The sequence below is a fragment of the Pleurodeles waltl genome, chromosome 1_2 (genome assembly GCF_031143425.1).
Source record: "Pleurodeles waltl isolate 20211129_DDA chromosome 1_2, aPleWal1.hap1.20221129, whole genome shotgun sequence".
In the NCBI taxonomy this organism is placed as follows: Eukaryota; Metazoa; Chordata; class Amphibia; order Caudata; family Salamandridae; genus Pleurodeles; species Pleurodeles waltl.
In genome coordinates, this window is record NC_090437.1 from 322889663 (window position 1) to 322909789 (window position 20127).

Genomic DNA, 20127 nt, shown 5'->3' on the forward strand with positions numbered 1-20127 from the left:
ACAAATTTTAAAACAGGACATATTTCAATTTTTTGTAAAACATATACCCGGACAGCCATTGTTTTCCATGAAGGTGTAAGTGTTACATCTAGACATCACACCATCTATATAAAAAACACAACAGTATATACAGAGCGTAATGACATTAAACTTATATTTAAACAGAGATTACCCTATAAACTACCAAATTCTTACCTTCGGTTTCTTCAACTAACGTTCTAAGGAGGATTTTGTCTGGTTTAATGCAATAGTACCTGTGTGGCATCTTTTATATGATAAAATAAGACATCGTATGGCCTAACAGGGCTGATGTCTTTCTAAAGAATTGTAAATGTTCAAATGTTCTTACTCTTGGATGGAATAACAGTCATATTAGTAAACTAGAAATGGAGATTAGAAACTTTGAACTAGAACAAACAACTACAAAAGATTCAAAGCAAGACTACTAAACTCCTGGCTCCAGAACTACTAGAAAATAATTAAAATAAGAACACCAGAGATATACTCTTCTGCTCTTCAATGGATTACTGTACTTGATAACATCATACAGCCTACCAAGGGTGATGTCTTTAGGCACCTTTTTTAGTACTACTATGATTCATACACATTAATTATATTATAAAGATACAACATACTTTATAAAACTAAACATGTAGACCTAAAAAAAGTTTGGATAATATTTGTAGTGTGTGTCATACAAAGTAGTGATAATAGTAGAAAAACTTGTTTTAGTAACTGAAAAATAGGTAAAATAATTTAATAGCGGTCTTTACTTTTACATGCACAGTGATTATATCTACTGTTTTTTTAATAACAAGTTCTAGTGAAAAAGATATATTTTGCCGAGCTGGAGGACCCAAAGAAAAAGATGGACTTGGTGCAGAAGGATCAGCAACTTTCTTCTTCATGTAATTCAGATATGTTCGCTCATGGTAAGTTTCCAAATTTTTTGGTGTAGTGGAAGTACCTTAACTGTACTTTTTCTCTGTGCCTCTAGAAAGGTATTTTCCACATAGAGTGCACTCCACATATCTGGCACAGGCTTTGTTCTCAGAAGTAGGGGTGGTGGATATATGTATATCATACATAGTCATTCATTTTAAATAACGTGGTAAGTAGTAATGGGTGTTTTTAAAAGTCAGTGTGACTGTTTCCCCCCACTGTTTAAGGATGAGTATCTATATGCACTTAATTTATAGCACCAAAGTATAGAAGCTGAGAACAGTGGAGAAGCAAATGAGAAATGCTTAAGTAAAGTTTGTTATTTTTATGTAGAATTATAAAACCCTTCTGTCTTGCAATTAATTATATTATTTGTATTATAGGTTCACAATGTTTAATACATAAGTTATCAATATGAAATGTTAACTTTTATGTATGTGTTCTCTTTTTATACAGATTAGACAAGCTATTTACTGTGCTATTGTAAATAACTAATTATATCTCACACACCCAGACACACACTGATGCATACAGTAACAAATCCAGGCACATACTGATGGATGCACAAATACATTCAAGCAGACACTGATGCATACAGTGATACAGCCAAGCACACATTGATGCATACACTACTACACCAAGGCACACACTGATGCATTTGCTTTCACACCTAGGCACACATTCATGCATACACTGACACTCAGGGACATGCTAATGTGTACACAAACCCATTCTTGCATACACTGATGCATAGAGTAACATATGCAAAAACACACTTATGCATACACTGACATATCCAGATAGACACTGATGCATACACTAACACAGCCAGGTATACACTGTTGCCTTCACTAGCACACTTATTCACACACTGATGCGTACACTACCACACCCAAGAACACATTGATGGATACAGACACATACCTACGGACACAGTAATGCATACTCCAGCACATCCAGGTAGAAACTGATGTATACAGTAAGACACCAATGCATACACTGACGCATAAACTGACGCATTTATGAACATACTGATAAATACACGAACACAGCCATACACACAATGGTGCATATACTAACCCATTCCTGGACACACTTTGCATACACGACCACATACCGAGATACACTAATGCATACACTGACACATCCAGGGACAACACATGCACACACTGATAGGTTCAAGCACACACTGATGCATACACTTACAGATCCAGGCACACACGGATGCATACACTGACACAGCCAGGCATACACTGCTGTATTCACTGACACACCCAGTCACACACTGATGCATTCAATACCACACCCAAGTACACACTGATGCATACACAGGCACACTAATGCATACTCCAACACATTCATGTACACACTGATTTCTACAGTGACACACCCAGGGACGCACTGACACATACACAAACATACCTAGCAACACACTAATGCATAAACTGACACAGCCATGCACACAATGATGCATACACTAACCCATTCATGGACACACATATGCATACATGACCATATCCAGACACACTCTGATGAACACACTGACACTTCCAGGGACACAGTCATGCATATGCTGACAAATCAAAGCACACACTAATGCATAGACTTAGAGATCCAGGCACCCACTGATGCATACACTCACAAAGCCAGGCATACACCGATGTATTCACTGACACATCCGGTCAAATACTGATACATATACTACAACACCCAGGCATACACTGTTACACTCATGGACATACCCAGGGACACACTGATGCATACACAGACACAACCAGGAAATACAGTGATGCATAAACCTACACAGCCATGCACACAATGATGCATAGATTAACCCATTCACAGACACACTTATTCATACATGACTACATCCAGTGACACACTGATCCATATATTAACATATCAGTGCAAACACTGATGCATACACTGACACACCCAGGCATACACTGACACATACACTGACACACTGGGGTACACATTGATGCATACACTAACACACCCAGGCACACACTGATGCATACACTGACACACCCAGGAACATATTGATGCATACACTGACACACCCAGGCACACACTAATGCATACACTAATTGACCTAGGAAGACACTGATGCATTCACTGACACACGCAGGTACACCCTCATCCATAAACTACAAAAACTAAAAACACAGAAGCAGCTCTTTGTAGTAAATATGGTGGTTCTAAAAAGAACCTTTTTTTACATTTTAACAAAAAAAAACTTTTTAAAAAAACTTTTGGGAAATAGCTTTTGTTTTTTAAAAGAAATGGCTTAAAAAACAACTTTCATAAACAAGAAACTATATGCAAAATTGTTGCATATTCAAAAAACTTGTTTTACTAACTGGAAAATAAGCAAAACAAATTAACAACTGTGGCTTTTACCTTTTTCAAGCATGGTAATTATGTCTGAATTTTACTTGCCGCAATGGATGACCATCTCTTTGAGCTTGTTGCACACTGGTGGAATAAATATATTTGGCAGAGCTGGAGCTCCAGAAGTAGTAGATGGTCCTGGTGCAGAAGGATCAGTAGCTCTCTTCCTGATGTAACAGAAACATAAACACTCACGGTAAGTTTAAAAATGTTTCCACATAGTGGAAGTACCATAGATGTACTTTTTCTCAATGCCTATAGAAAGGTTTTTCCACACAGAGTGCACTCCACATATTTTGCACAAGCTTTTGTCTCAGAAGTAGGGATGGTGAACCACCTCCACACACCACTTTCATATCTATGATCTCCATGCACATCTTCATCCTGTTACTCCATGCTTGCAGGCCTGCCAGGATCTCCACCTTTTGCCATATCAAATCCCAAATAGCAAAATGCACCCTTCCTCATCAAGAGAGAACAGTCAAATGAATGTTGGGTGTGGTTTCTTTGAAAGGCAGGCTGTGGTTCTTATGAACCAATGGAAAGGTAGAAATGTATTTTGTTTTTCCAGCGCATTTGCAGTATTCTCAAACTTCGTTAATTCTATATAAAGAAATAGTATTAGCTTTTATGAGGTGTGGAATATATATAATGTTATAGTATATTTTAATTTACACAGTATTACATGCACAAAATATTTACAACATAAATCTGTGAATCCACGGATCAGAATAAAAACTAACACATGGTCAGAGGAAAACCTATAGAGTTAATTCACTCAGCAGGTTGTGGGTCCGCAGAAAATCCGTGGATCCGAACTTTTTTCACAAATGAAAAATTAAACTTCATTACTTTTGCATTTTGTTTGCAATACCTTTAATTTAGTTGCTGTTTTCTACCAGTCAAATGATACACAATACATTATGTTATATTAGTACAGGTTCATTATATAATTTCAGAAAATAAATAGATATGGAGTCACCATATTTTTCATGACCACAGCAAATACATTTAGTAAAAGAAATGAAAAATTACAGGATGGTTATAGTTAGAAATTTGCATTGAAAAAAACATAGAAATTCACTGAAAAAAACAAAGTTTACAGGGATGTTATAGTTAGAAAACATAGAATTTTAAAAAACGTAGAAATTCACTGAAAAAACAAGCGTTACAGGGATGTTATGGTTAGGAAATACTTGTAAAAAAACCTCAGAAATTCACTGAAGAAAACCAAAGGTTGTAGGGAGGTTGAAGTTAGGAAATTGAGTTAGAAATTCACTGAAAGAAACAAAGGCTTCAGGTTATGGTTTCATTCTGAATTTACTTGTATAAAACCTAAGAAATTCAGCAGTTATAGTTACCTGAGCTAACTATAACTCGTGCTCTCGTAATGCACTGCTTATGACCTCACGTATTACATCACTCATGGCATGGTCAGTGACTTAACCGATGGCATTACTGATGACATCATCCAAACAAACATTCACACACCCAGGCATTTGCTCTTCTATACCCACACACACATACCCACATCTAATCACATACCTATTCACAGATGCATAAAACTATTGACATACAGACACTTATTCAGTCAGTCACTGACACAACCACTTAGGCATGCATACAGTACTAACTAAGGTATTCACAGACTTATAGAGCTACTTGCACACCCACTCATACACCCTCTGACACACCCACTCATACACCCATACAATCACTCACAAAGTCCATTAATAGATCACTCTCTACTGACACATCCAGTCAATCAGTTGTATAACCATCACAAACCCACACACTCACTCATACATCACTGACACAGCCAGTCACTCATCAATACACTCACTTACACACTCATTCACTCAACTATACAACCATTCACATACCCACTATCTCACATGAACAGGCACTCATAAACTCAGTCTCCTATGCAACCACTCACACACCCACATCCACTCACTCTCCCATATACAAACTGTTGCACCCACTCACTTTAGGATACAGCCACTCATACACCCACTCACTCTCCCATACAGTCACTGACACAGCCAATTATACTTACAGCTATTCATACACCCACTGACTCACCCATACATTCACTGACTCAACTGGCTCACCAATGCGGTGACACCCATTCACTTACCCAGAAAAGCACTCTCACACCAACTCCCTCAACCAAAAGCAGCCACTCACACAGTCACCCATACACCTATTCACGCATCCACTCACTCTCCCATACAGCAAATTATTGAACCACTCATTCACCCATGGACCCAGTCACACACTAACTCACACATCAATACAAGCACTTACACTCACTGAATGATGTCATCAGTGATGTAATTTGAGATGTCATCAATGATGTCATTGATGATGTCACTAACCATATCATGAGTGATGTAATATGTGAGATCATAAGCAGTGCATTACGGGAGCACAAGTTATATACATAAAACCTTCAGACAGTCGCCAGTAGGTATTTAGGACTCAGTTTCCACAGAAAAAGCAGTTTTTGACTTGGCTATATATTTGGCACTGTTTGAAAAATCTTCATGTAATTTTCCAAAAAACGGGTCTAGTGTTTTGTTGTACATGGAAAGTTTTGGGGTGATCCGTCAAGCACGGGCAGAGAAAAAGGGAGGTAAAAAAAAGTAAATTTCCCATGTTCAGTCCCAATTAGATTTTAGACATGACTACAGCCCAAACTGCAAGACGAAATTAGACCAAATTTGGCAGAAAGGTAGCTCTTCACTACACTACACTACACTACACTACACTACACTACACTACATATTCAAATCAGGCATTTGCATTAAAACAAATCCTTACAAAGAGTTGGCATATTTTACAGATGGAGTCTACTTTAGATACACAACTTACCAACATGCCATTGGTTACTTTCCGCAAGGGGAGATCTTTAAAAGACAGTTTGAGTCAGCATGTGGGGATGAATATTTATGAAACAAGAATACCATTGGTTAATCCAGTTGGTTTTTACTGTTGCACTCGATGTAAGGCTTGCAAATTTATTAATAATTCCACAGAGGTGCCAATTAATAATGGATACAGGACACATTTGATCAAAGGCCATTACAACTGTAACACAGACTTTTGTGTATACTGTTTGAAGTGCCCCTGCAATAAGTTCTAAGTGGGGAGCACAATACACAAGGCCAAAAAGAGAGTTATAGAACATATAAGAGCTATCCGCAACTATGATCACAATTATCCCGTGGCCAGACATTTCCATACACCACATAAAGGGGATGAAAGACTACATAGTTTTGTAGTTATTGATCAGATTAAGAGAGAGAAAGTTGAGGATTTTGGAATCTAAATTAATCATTAAATTGAATACCAGGAGCCCTTTGGGTTTAAACTCGAGAGAAGAAATGAATGTACATTTGGGTAAAATCAAATAATTCTAGATGGACATACGTTTTTACAACCTCTAATCACTGAGATTTGTATGCACATTAGGTGTTTATGATTCTTTTTCATATGTTTGGGGTTAGGTTGTTTTGATTTGTCATATTCAGTGAGGCGTGGTTAGGCAAATTTGATTTTGTAAATTGATTTGTATTACTTTAAGTAAATGGTGTTAATGTGTTTGTGGAAAATTGGGGCAGAGTATGGTTCACTTGGCAATAATGTATAATTAGAGAGAGATTACAAAACATAAATATAAGGTGAGAACTTGACTATGGCGACATAAGTGTACTTGAATATTACTGCATAATCCAATTAATATAAGATAATATAAATATATAAATATAAGATGTTGAGTGCAGGACCGTGCAGGTAATTGTGATTAAGGTATATACAGTTTAACAATCATATATCATATATATAATCAACAATATCCTTAAGAGAATGTGTAAATATAAGTAGGACTTGATATCCCAAGATGGCGGCTGCCTTTCTGTGTTTTGTAGAGATATTTGTGAGTTAGTTCATCGTTTATGTTTGTGTTTGAAATGGTATTTAATATGCAAATTAAAGAGCCATCCCATATGTGACCAAGGCTACGGCTGAAACGTGTTGTAAGGAGGCATTGTTTTTACTAAAAACAACGTATGCAGCTACATACGTTGTCCGAGCATTTCCTTTCAATTTTAAGGATGTGATGCTGTATATATGTGGGTTTCTGGGTCCACGCTCGGATCCCCATGGAGGTGAGCCGCGGGATTCCGGTAACAGTGTTATGTCAGAGTAAACAGTTACCGAGGCCTACACAAGCATTATTATCTTCATTGAATGAACAATCTTATTGGAAGTGAAGCTGACTGGATAGTAATTTGGTTGCTGCCCAGAATTCGGACCCAGTGGGCACCACAAATACGCTGACACGAGATAAACAAACAATCGTGCTTGGAGCGTTTATCTTAAAAAAGCTCTAAGTTTGTCCTGGGGGGGGGGCCAACCTCCCCAAGTGAAATCCCTGGTGTCTAGTGGTGTTTCCTGGCCCTGGATCATAGCTGCACTGCAGTCGAGGGCTAGGAAACCCGTTCAGGAAACTCGCCTCCCCTTTCAAACGAGGGAAGGCCGTTTGGGGACGTTTTTCCCATCGGCGCAGGAAGCGGCCGTCACGAGCCTCGTAGTGCACTGACATCACAAAGGGGCTGGTGAAGATCTTCCATGTCTCCCGGGTTTAAAAAAATTAAAAATCCTCAGGTGGGATGCACCCGAGGATTTTTTAACCCCCTCCCTGGTGTCGCCCACTGGTCATGACCTGCACCAGGGAGGTAGTGTGGGAGTCAGCCAGTGGCCGATGCCCGCACTAAATGGGTTAAGGAAAATGGCATGCATTAAAAAAAAACAAAAAATAAAAACAGGCTTTATTTAAAAGCAGTCACAGACATGGTGGTCTGCTGTCTCTAGCAGGCCACCATCCCTGGGAAGGCCGCCATTCACAATGGGGTCGTAAATTGTGACCTACCCCATGAATGTTCATGAGGTAGGTCATTTGCGACCCCATTGGGATCGCAAACAGTGTAAAGTACACAGTTGTACATCCGGTTTTGCGACTCGCAGTTTGCGAGTCGCAAAACTGAATCTTTGTACATGTGGCCCGTAGTTCTTTGCCTATGATTCTGTCAGTTCAGATGCATTAAGGCCAAACATTACTGAACTGTTCCCTATTATGTCATTGCCCAGTGAAGAAGACCAAAAGATGCTCCACGGATGAAGATATCGCTGCTTGCTGATCCATTTAGGAGAGATATAACAAAATGTGCATTTTGTCTTTCTTGCAGATTTTTATGTTTTCTTCTTTTAAAAGACCTAACCGCTATTTTTGGTTAGCGCCATGGTCACATGTTTTCCAAATTAATTTTGATCTTCTTTTCTTTTTGCATGAAGTCCAAGCATGCATATCGAATCAGAGTAATAGTTAAGGATGTCAATTCTAAATTCAACTGTTTCATATAATTTAATTGTGAACAATTCATCTGTGTTAACTAAATATATTCTGTGTTTATCATTTCTCTGTTATTGTTATTATTCTGCATGGTGGTTCTTGAATGTTTAATGATAAATATTCTGCCTAGCCTAAGATTCTTTCGAAGCTTGGTCAGTCTGTGTTATTCTTTTACTTTATCATTTGGTTTTGCATTTGATTTACATGATCTTAGCATTGTTAATCTAAAGGGCAATAAATGTTTCAACGTTATTAAACTGGTGTGGTGATTCATGGCCACATAGGTCATGGTGTGTATAACTTACTGACTCGAGTATTGAAAGAGATGTTTATTGATTTGATCTTATTGATGCTGACTGTTAGGATGATATCTCACTCCTATCTGAGTTTAAATATTCGTGTCGACCTCTAAGGGTAATTGAAGGTTACCCTATGTGTGTTACCTTATAAATAAATTATCAAAAGAAATAGAAGGTTGGGCACGCCCACAATAGCCAATGCCATGTAGTTTCAGGTGACAAATTCAATGATGAAATGTAAATATATTTAAATTAAATTAATGCATTTGTATAATGCTATAGTCTGCAAAATGACCTCCTCAAAGTGATAATGGAATGATGCAGGTGGGAGAGTTGACATTTTTCACTGAAAGGCATTTAAAGTCATGGAAGTAACTGCTATCATAAAGGTATACATAGGTAACTGGATTGTTTGGTTTTGTGTGTTGAGTTGCAGAGGCTGGTTAACAAATTAGGCATGTTATGAAAAGGTTATTGTTCAAACTACTGAAAACATGCATTCTTAATTTCAGAGTGCTGCTACTTGGTTGACTGGAGAACCAACTAAGACAATCCATATTGCAAACCTTATTGCGTATGTTAGAATGGCTGTGATATGAAGGTAGCAATTTAGGCGAAAGGTCCAAGCCAATAACACAGAACACATGCAGATAGTACGCCACTATTGGCATCTTCTGTAGAAAATCCCAAATAATCTACCAATGTGTGTAAGTGAAGACACAATCAGATACTTGGAGCCTGATGCATACTTTTTTAGCGCCGGATTTGCATTATTTTTTTTTGCAAAAGCGGCACAAACTTACAAAATTCAATTATATTTTGCAAGTTTGCACCACTTTTGCGTAAAAAACAACGCAAATGCGGTGCTAAAAAAGTGTTAATCAGGCCCTTAATTTATAAGCTATCCAAAGTGCTATGAGTATTGGTAAATATTAATGGAGGTCAGCATGATCATTATCATTTACAAGGTCTTGTAAATTATATTTAATACTTTAACCTTTAATACAAATGTATCAAATATAAAATGGCAATTGTGAAATGGTAATTGGGTCATATCTAGAGCTGCAGCAGCTGGGGGCTTTCAAGGGGCCCTGACTTGATGAATATTTAGGGACGCCTCATAAACATACTCAGTGACACATTAGAACTGCAAGGGAATAAACTAGCCAGAATCTATATGTCTGAATGAAGACATGGTTAAAGTGGTTTTGTATGCAGCCTTTATGACAGAAGACCACTCCTACATTGTCATAGAGGGGTGTATTTCCGAAGAGTTTATAATTAAACTTTGAACATTTCATCTCTACAATTAAACATCTAAGGTATCTTTATTATAATTAAACACAACTCTCTTTTCTCTTACAGACTCTTTGCAGTTACAAAGACAGTTCTGCCGAATGAAAAGAAAAAAAACTGTCTTCATATGTTAACATATAGCTGAGCATATAATGCAACCTGCATGAGTAGATATGTTTTTTCTAAATATTATTTGCAAACTGTGACCTCTACTTCATTTTGCATCAATTAAATTCTTGATAGGTAGGATAGGTAGCTGGAGTGTATGGTCTGCCTACTAGTGCGAACATGACAAAGGGACAGCTGAGAAGAAACAAAAGTCATGACCATGAAAGTCCCATGGCTCTACGACTATTCACATGGAGGACCATCATCTGACTTTCTGTCTCATGGCGATGAACAGCTAGGCACATGGACTGCCCAGCAGTAGCTTCTACATCTCATTATTAGTGTTGAGAGAAGAAGAATGGACTTACCACAAGAAGAAATACATTCTTATTAAGAGGAGGAGAAAATCAAGGATCTGGTATTTAACATAGAAGGAAAACATCAGAAGAAGCCAATCCTACTTTATTCCTAGGCCATGCCACAACAGTCCACAGGCCACTTACCAAGACTTGTAAGTTACCTTAAGAATAAGGAATGAAGGAAACAAAGGATGTCACTCAGAACACCTGGATCTGAGACATGACCGGGTGATGGGAGTGATGAAGGAAGGAAGTAGAGGGGTGCATCCCTATGTAAGTGAGACCTTTAAAACCCACATAGTCTTTCTGTTTTTGTTTGTTGCCTCCTGGTAGTTTTGTCATCCAGCTCCCTATAGATCCTCATAGAAGCAAATATCACCTCCTAGTACTGTCTGAAGTGGGTCACACTAAGGAGGACAATCTACATGCAGGCCTCTACAGAGAAAGAATGCCACATTGCTTTCCAGGGTACTCAGACAAGGCACCAGACTTCTTATCAATACTCCTCCAAGACAGATTTGGTCCACCTCATTGTTGTCACTCTAAACATATTATGACCTTACCACAGACTCAGACTGTCCAGTCATATTTTCAATTTTCGATGGCGTATCTAGACCTTCATGAAATATGTTACTTGCTCCTACCTCTTTGCAAATAATGTGTTGCTTTACGGGATGAAAACACAGCATTCATGTACTTCACCTCTGATGCATTCTTATGACACACACGTAAACTCTGCAACTGCCATTGCAAACGTCTTTAAAAAAATGCCGGAAAACTTAAATGCTAACACATTGTTGCTGGCTTTCGTCTTTGCCAACAGCTGGTTGTGAAGTAATTTGCCTGTCTGACACGTCTGTATGACTTCTCTTCGGATTTGTCATGTGCTACCCAGACAAAATTGTAATGGTAGAACAAAAATATTGATTGTCAGCACAGAAGTCTCTGCCATCCCAGCAGTCCTTTTTTGAACAGAAAAATCTTTGCAATACACTGACTTTTGCGAAATGACCAAGGCGTCATTAGCTACTGTAGCATGTTAACTCTTTGCAAAAGGGTCACCTGTAATGAAAGGTTAAAAAATTCTAAAGTCTACAAAAGCCTGCTATTGCTGAAGTATTTACAATTAGTCAGCAAGGAACATCTAGGAAAAGGAGCAAATGCACAGGAGGTTTTAGGACTATGATGTCCATTATATTTCAATAATACATCCATTATTTTGCAAATGCTAATGTATGTATTAATTTTGGTGTTATAAACTGTATCCCTTTGTCAATTAGGTAGCATCCACGCCTTTACAAAAAGTGCTGCCTACGGCCCATGTCACTCACTTCTATTCTTGCTCTTTTGTCATATTTCTACCTATTCAACACCATCTCTGCTGTGCAAATTTTGCCATATGGATTAAGGGCCTGCTCTAACTATTTTCACTTTTTTGGTGTACACACCCTGAGCATCTCCGTGCCCTCATGACCAGTCTGATGTTGTGTAGCTGAGTATATGTATACATCGTTATTGTAGTTATAATTTTTGTCTATCTCTCACATACCTCCACCCATCATACCGCCAGCACAGCTTCCCATAAAATGGTAACCCTACCTCAGTGTGCATCAGAAACAACTTGAAAACACTTCACACATAAGATCAAAACAAAAGCAACACCCTTCAAACTAACACTGACACAATGTAGCTTGCTCTCTGTGTGAGTAAGTGTTTCAGTGACCCACAGAGGGGTAGTAAGTACTATATAAATATTATAATACAGTAAAATACAATACACTACAATTTTGAATGGTAATGCATACTTCCAACTAAGATAGTGTAAGTTGTCCTTGGGCAGTTAGGTGGAATATGTGTCCGCTAGTACACAACTCACCAAAATCGTCCATTAATTTTTTTTTTAACTAAATGTTATTAGATATGAATCATCCTCTCACTGATTATGATATCACTCAGGGAGTTCCACAAAACAGATCCGGTTATCTTGCATAATATCCTTACCACACCGTTCATCTTTCCCTAAAGCTATGCACAAATTGAAATCCAACTTTTATTCACAATAGCACTGTTATAAGAAGTAGAGTGACAGATGGGAAATGTTCATTACCACCCCTTGCATTCAGACCCACAATTTAAATCTTTCACCCAGTGCCTAGAGGCAGGGCTCCCCTTTATTCTCTTCCAAAAGCAGTGTTAGATGCATTCGAGCACGCAAATTATGAGCCTTCAGTCTAGGAGAGCATAATACATCTCTATAACCTTTTGGGTCACTGTAAGGACTTGGGTTGTTGGTTCCCTGGGGTGTGAGCCCTGGTCAAGCAGCAACCACGATCCTTGTTGGGGCAAGGCACAAGCCATCCCTAAATTAACCTTCTCTCAACTCTCTGGTAGTTTGGCACAGAGCAGTCAGGTTCAACATAGAGGCAGTGTGTAAAGTATTGGTGCAACACTTCAAAAGTAATATTAATAAATAAAACAAGACTAAAGTTACAAAAATCCAATCAGTGGAGCTAGAGATTTGCAATATTAAAGATTTTTGTAAAAATAGCATCAAAAAGCACGAAACACTAACTGTGGATATCTGGTTGCACCAAACCAGGACAAAGTCACATATTCAGGCCAACTGCTATAAAGTATGGGAGTCTTCAGAGACACAGTTAGCCACGCTGAACGAAGTACCTTAAACCCTGCTTTGTGTACTGTTGCAAGGATCCACGTAGAAGACGCGTTGCACAGCCGAAGTGGTGCATTAATTATGAGATGCTGTGAGGCTGCAGTGCAAGGTTCTGTGTTGTTATCAAGGATCCTGATGATGAGGGCTTTCTATAGGAAGTTCAGTGTTGAAGATGTGTTGTGCATTTGGCAATGGGTCAGTTCCGAGGAGCTGCAATGCTGTGGTGCAGAGTCCGTCATCATCATCAAGGCTGCCATTGACGAGGGATGCAATGGCCTTCACTCAGAATGCATCAGACTATGGCGGTTCCAATGGGCTGCGATGCAGTTCTTAGTGATGGATTCAATCCACACAGCAGCAGTGATGCTTTGCTTCTACTCAGGTTTGTGTAGCACAGCAGAAGAGATGTGCCAGTTACCCTGGATCACAATCGCTGACAGAACACCTTAAGACCACTTCCAAGGTCCAGGACTGGGTTGGCACCACTTGCCAGAGTAGACTAACAGATGGCAGAGTCCAATTGCAGGAGCAATGTTTTTGGATGGCAGTTGTGTCCCTTAGGCTTCAGGTTTAGGAGGCCAGCCAACTAACCCATCAAGTCACTCTGGGGTTCTGGGTTAAAAAAATGCAGGTCCAGTTCTTCTCACCCAGGCAAGAGGGCAGCAGGTCTGCAGTGCAGCAGTCCTTCCAAGAAGCAGTCCAGCAGAGTAGCAGTCCTTTCAGCAGAGTGCAGTCCTTCTTCCTGGGAGAGCATTCACAGGTCCAGAACTGTACTGAAGAACTGGTGTCTGAGGTCCAGTATTTATACCCATTTGTGTCTTTGACATGGGGAGAAGCTTCTAGAGACAATCCTTTGAAGTGCACAGCACTCGCCTTCCTGGGGTATGCAGCCTTTTGTGTGGAGACAGGACACAGTTGGGCCCAGCTCCTCCCTCCCACCCTTCCAGTTATGGCCTATCGAGTCATGCCAAAGCTCCCCATTGCGTGTGGCTGCCTAGGAGATATTCACAAAGCCTCACTGTCAACTACACCCAGTCATGTGACCCAGAGACAGGCCTCAGGCACTAAGGGGGTCATTCCGACCCCGGCGGGCGGCGGGCACCGCCCGCCGGACGGAAACCGCCCAAACACCGCCCCGCGGTCAGATGACCGCGGGGGGCATTCCGACTTTCCCGCTGGGCCGGCGGGCGATCTGCAAAAGATCGCCCGCCAGCCCAGCGGGAAAGCCCCAGCAAAGATGAAGCCGGCTCCGAATGGAGCCGGCGGATTTGCTGAGGTGCGACGGGTGCAGTGGCACCCGTCGCGATTTTCAGTGTCTGCCAAGCAGACACTGAAAATCTTGCTGGGGCCCTGTTAGGGGGCCCCTGCACTGCCCATGCCAGTGGCATGGGCAGTGCAGGGCCCCCCAGGGGCCCCACGACACCTGTTCCCGCCAACCTCTTCCTGGCGGTTTACACCGCCAGGAAGAGGCTGGCGGGAAGGGGGTCGGAATTGCCGCCATGGAGGATTCCTTTGGCCAGGGGAAAACCGGCGGGAAACCGCCGGTTTCCCTTTTCTGACCACGGCTTTACCGCCGCGGTCAGAATAGGCCAGGAAGCACCGCCAGCCTGTTGGCGGTGCTTCCGTGGTCGTTGGCCCCAGAATGACCCCCTAAATGGCTAAGGCAGGAAATGTCAGCTTTCAAAAAGTGGCATTTTCAAAATTGTAACAAAAAATCCAACTTAAATATAAGTTAGGATTTTTTTCATTACAATTCCCAAGACACAAAACATGACCTATTTACCTGTTCCCATTTGGAAATTACACTTACAAATGTAATAAGGTAACACCAATGTTATTCTATGGCAGAGGGAGGGTGACTTATATGGATTACAAAAGAAGGTTTGGGCTTGGCAAAAGATTTATTTTGTTGGGTCAAAACAGCAGTTTAGAGCTACATACACAGGCTGCAATGGCAGGTCTTAGACATGTTTAAAGTGATACTTAAGTGGGTGGCACAATCAGTACTGCTGGTCCACTAGTGGCATTTAATTTACAGGGCCTGGGCACACGTTTTGCCACTTTACTAGTGACTTATAGGTAAATTAAATATGTCAGTTGGGTATAAACCAGTCTTATCAAGTTTTAAGTAGAGAGCAGAAGCACTTTAGTACTGGTTAGCAGTGGTAAAGTGTGCAGAGTACTAAAACCAGCAAACATTATGTCAGCAGACAGGAGGGTCGAAGACAAAAAGTTAGAGGGTAAACCACACCAAGGATACAAGATATAACAGTCACCTATAAATTTGATGGAGGTAGCAAGAACATTTTGGCAAGATGGTTGTCAGTAGTGGGTGTTTTGAAGGTCTATAGCTAGACACAGTGCTTATGGAACATGCAGAGTAATAATGTGGACATCTAATGTTAGTCAGTGCAATGTCTGGGTTGTCATTTGATTGAGCAGTTCAGTTTTCTGCAGTTTCCTGAAAAGTAGGTTATTCACTCAATTCACTATCAGTGCTGTGGGGAAGGACATTCTAGAGCCCTAATGCCCAGTCCGTGCGCTTTAATGCTTTCAACATATGAGTGGAGGTGATCTGTCTACTGATTAAAAGTAAGCTCCTGGTCAAATGTGGTGTTTTTTCCTTTGTCTGTGTTTTATGTGTTCTTCTCCAAGAATACCCTTCTCCAAGTGTATTGAGCCTTGATCTTGGCTTCAACCAGGATCTAGTCAAATACTTTCAAATTTGACCTGTTGCAGTTCAAATCAAATTAATGCTCAAATTTGCTACTGGCTTTTTATATGTTGTAGCATATTAATACATTTCTTGGGCAAGTCAGAGTAAACCGCACTGCAGTAGTCAAGAGGTGCCATGACTAGTGATCTGTTAATCTTCACTTTATGCTCTACACTCTATTTAAAGAAATGGTAGAATCTTGTGAACCATTAATTGATTGAAGTTGAAAGATGATGTGTTTAATTATTCTATATATAGTGTGACTTGTACTGTTAGCAAGTCCTTTAAACACAGGCAAATTGCTCATAGCCAAGCAGAGAGACTTTGGGTTCAATAAATGTAAAAAGTGGCTCTGCCTCATAGCACCATATTTGCAACCTAGGAACTTATAAAACATTAGGGCCATATTTATAACTGGGGTTGGATCACTCTTACACTACACAACATGATGCATGCCCAAAATGTGGCTTGCTGCACTGCCCTGTGTCACAATTCTATAAATATGCCCCTAAGGGTATATGGAATGCACCAATACACCTTCCTTGCATCTCTGTATCTCACTATTGCTGCCACTTATAATTCTGTGTTCTTTGCTTTGATGAGGTTAGTGGTGAAGTGGCAGGTGGATACGGAGGTGGCGGGCACAGCATTTCTTAAATGCTTAACCAGTTTCAGTCAGAAACTTACTGCAAAAAAAGTAGCAAAAATGTTCAGCACAAGTGCTCGGTATAATTGTTTCTACATATACATTTGATAGGAAAATAATGAACATCTGACAAGCTGACTGCAGTGGAAAACCCACTGTTTCCACTATAATAAAGTCATTACGGAGAGTTTGGGTAAATTAGACAATTGGGACACTTTTAGCTACCCTGCTTGCAGCAAAAGTTACCAGCTAAACTTGCTATGCAAGAACAAACTTCGCTTGGAAAAAATTTTAAGAAAAGCAGCTAACTCTGCAATTTTTAAAGAGCTATTAAGTCCACCAAATTTCCATCTGAAAAAATTAAGTACAGCAACCACCTGAAAATGCCGTTAAAGAATGAATAAACCTGAAAGAATTGGAGTGAGTGTTCTCCAAAGCCTCCTCGAGAAGTTCACAAATATGTGGATGAATATATGTCTGTTAGTTAAAATATATTCCAGTCTGTTCATAATTCCTAGTCTGCATGGACATAGATGGTTTGAATGGAGACATTATTGAGTGAGACATTGGTGTCAATGACTCTTCCTTGGTTTGAAGACATTTGTGATTTCAGCAGTAATTATGCTAAGTCTGGTGCACAATGAAGCTCAAAGACCTCTCTTAACGATCATAGAGACTACAGGTTGCAAGCAACTAAAGTGCTCTACCCTTACCATATTCATGAAAAATAACAAAAATCTCAAAAAAGAATGTTTAAGACTCATGAGATGTATAGCCAGTCCATTATTGGAAAGATTAATGCTGTAATTAGTTGCTAAATATCTGTATATTTGTGAAGGCCGGTTGTAAGTGGTGCAACAGAGAAAAGGCTGCTACCTTTGACGTCACAATGTTGATCTACACGTGACCATACTGAAAGTATAATGTGTGAATTAATGGAAAACTAATTATGAAGTGGTGCACTTGAAGCCCACATTGATGTGCAATTACTGTAGTGTTAGAAAATAAATGTGTGTGGTATAACCATATTAATTGAAGTGCAACTATTGCATATGATTTTACAACAATCCTTATGTAGCTAGAGACTGTTTACCTTTGAAACTATAATGATTTTCTTAATGTGTGCATTAATGATATAGGCTAATATTGAAGGAATTCTGTTCATCATATTGACTTACATGTATTAACTGTTTAGTTTGTTTGTATTTACTGTAACATGAAGTTCAAATGGGAATATATTGAACAATTTATAATTGCAAAGCTGTTCTGTTCTGAATAACATGCATAAAATGTGCAATTCTAATTCTGTATTACCTTAGCTATGCTACGTCCAAATTGCCATAATGTGGGAAACTGTTTTCCACTTCTGCTACTGTGTCATTTCTTTTCAGGTGCCTTTCACCTGAAATGTTAGTTTGGAAAAAGATGCACTATTGTCTTACACATAGTGAGCCTGAGAAAGCAACCTTGAGGACGGTACATAGGCAGACCGAGAATGTGAACACTAGTACTATTCATTATGTTGCAAATTCATATAAGAGACCAAGGACAGCTTCTTTACCAGGACAGTCTTGGGAATATCCATTCATGTTGCAAAAGTCTGCTGTGTAATGTGAGGAGATTGGACAACGTAATCTTCCGATCCTTGGGTGTTACTAACGGACTGATCATGGTTTGAACTAGGACTTTCCTGATTGATTCCTGAGAGTTGCATAGAGATTCCCTTGGACTTTGAGCGGTACAGACCTCTTTTCCCTTGCCTCACATTTTACCAATACTTGCTCAGAGCACTCAGATTTACTTTGACCCATGAGAAGACTCTTGCCTGAGCTTCTGGTATGCTGACACCTTCTCTTTTTACCTACTTTTTGCCTGCCTTAGTTAGCTTCATTTTGCCCCAGATGTCTTTTTATAGGTTCTTTTTGTCCTTTATTTTCTTTTTACTTTATGCACCATGTTTCCTAGTTTAGCTCGTATCAACTAGTGGCATGGTGTTTAGGGAGTTTTCCCTTTGTCCCAGTTAGTGTATTTACATGCATTTGAATTGCACTAATGTGTGGTAAATTGGAACACTGTTTCTTTTCCAGACACCTGATTTAGTTGTTGTTATTCTGTATTGCTGTAATAGACTGCCTAGTTTGTTTGATGTTCATTTGCTTGAATTTCTTTGGGCACTTTGGACATCCTATACCTTCATATCTCGTACCTTTACAGCATACTTTTGAGAATTGTTTATATTAACCTTAGTATTAATTTGTAATAAAGTCCTTTAACTTTATTTCGAATTTGGGTTTTTATTGTCTGGTCAAATTGGTCATACTGTAAATTAAACATTGATTGATGTCATGTTAAATTGATTCATACCCCTCCCTAGGATGAAACGATTCATCAACCTCAAATCAGAGCATAAAGAAATGCTCCAACATAAGTGTATTTGACAAGAGAGGCATGCTTCTACAAAGTAAGCAAAATCAGTAGACATAGGATCTCATAATGAGCTCCATATTCCTGGTGGAATGGTAAATGTGCATGCAAAATGGATGTTATAATGTGGTAACACTCCATCAATACTGCACAACTAAGAGTTAAACCCCATTGAATGGGGAATTACTGCCTGTAGCTGGTTATACTCGTCATAAAGCCTAGCAGAATTCCCAACTCTAGTGGGTTCAATGCATACATTTACCAATTGCGTACAGCAGGTGGTAAATGCATATGGGGGCCTCAGAGGGGAGTAGGTGTGGAGGGAGAGGGTTTCAGGGAGGGAAGAGGCTAATACATTTTAGCAGGAGGGAGGATTGAGAAAGCTGGGACGGAGGCTGGCTGTGCTACATCCAAACCCTTGTATGATTTCAACAGGCTGAGTAACTACCTTATAAAATCAGGTTTGATGTTCCAAATCCCATTCGTGGCTCACTCCTATTTAAAGGGGCGGAGCAGGTGTTGCACGTGGGAAAGGTGGTGAGCAGGACAGGGCACCTTTAAGAAAAAAAAAGAAAAATAAAGAAAAAAAATGTTCCTCCTCTATTGCCACCGCTCCTCTGTCCCTCGGCGCTCCAGCTGCAGGCACAGGCCCCCAGCCTGACCTGTGGCCAATCCTGACACTGCTCAGAGCAGCATCAGGATTGGCTGGGTGTGCCTAGCCAAGGTGCTCCCAGGCAGACTGGGAGCCTGTGCAGGCTCTCTCCAGCCCGGCAACTGTGTTTTCAGGCTGGAGAGAGCCTACTGCACATGTGTGTTTGGCCAGCCCGAGACAGCCGGCCAAACACACATGCGC

At 39.9% G+C, this 20127-nt stretch overlaps 1 long non-coding RNA gene across 1 annotated transcript in view; it reads left to right on the plus strand.

Annotated features, from left to right (window-relative positions):
• The window catches only part of LOC138300067 (uncharacterized), a 64842-nt gene extending 45721 nt beyond the window's left edge, over positions 1–19121 (plus strand). The window contains exons 3-5 of the long non-coding RNA XR_011204871.1: positions 819–932; positions 3356–3532; positions 10417–19121. This is a non-coding gene — a long non-coding RNA (uncharacterized lncRNA). The remainder of the gene's footprint in view (positions 1–818; positions 933–3355; positions 3533–10416) is intronic.
• The last annotated feature ends 1006 nt before the right edge of the window (positions 19122–20127 follow it).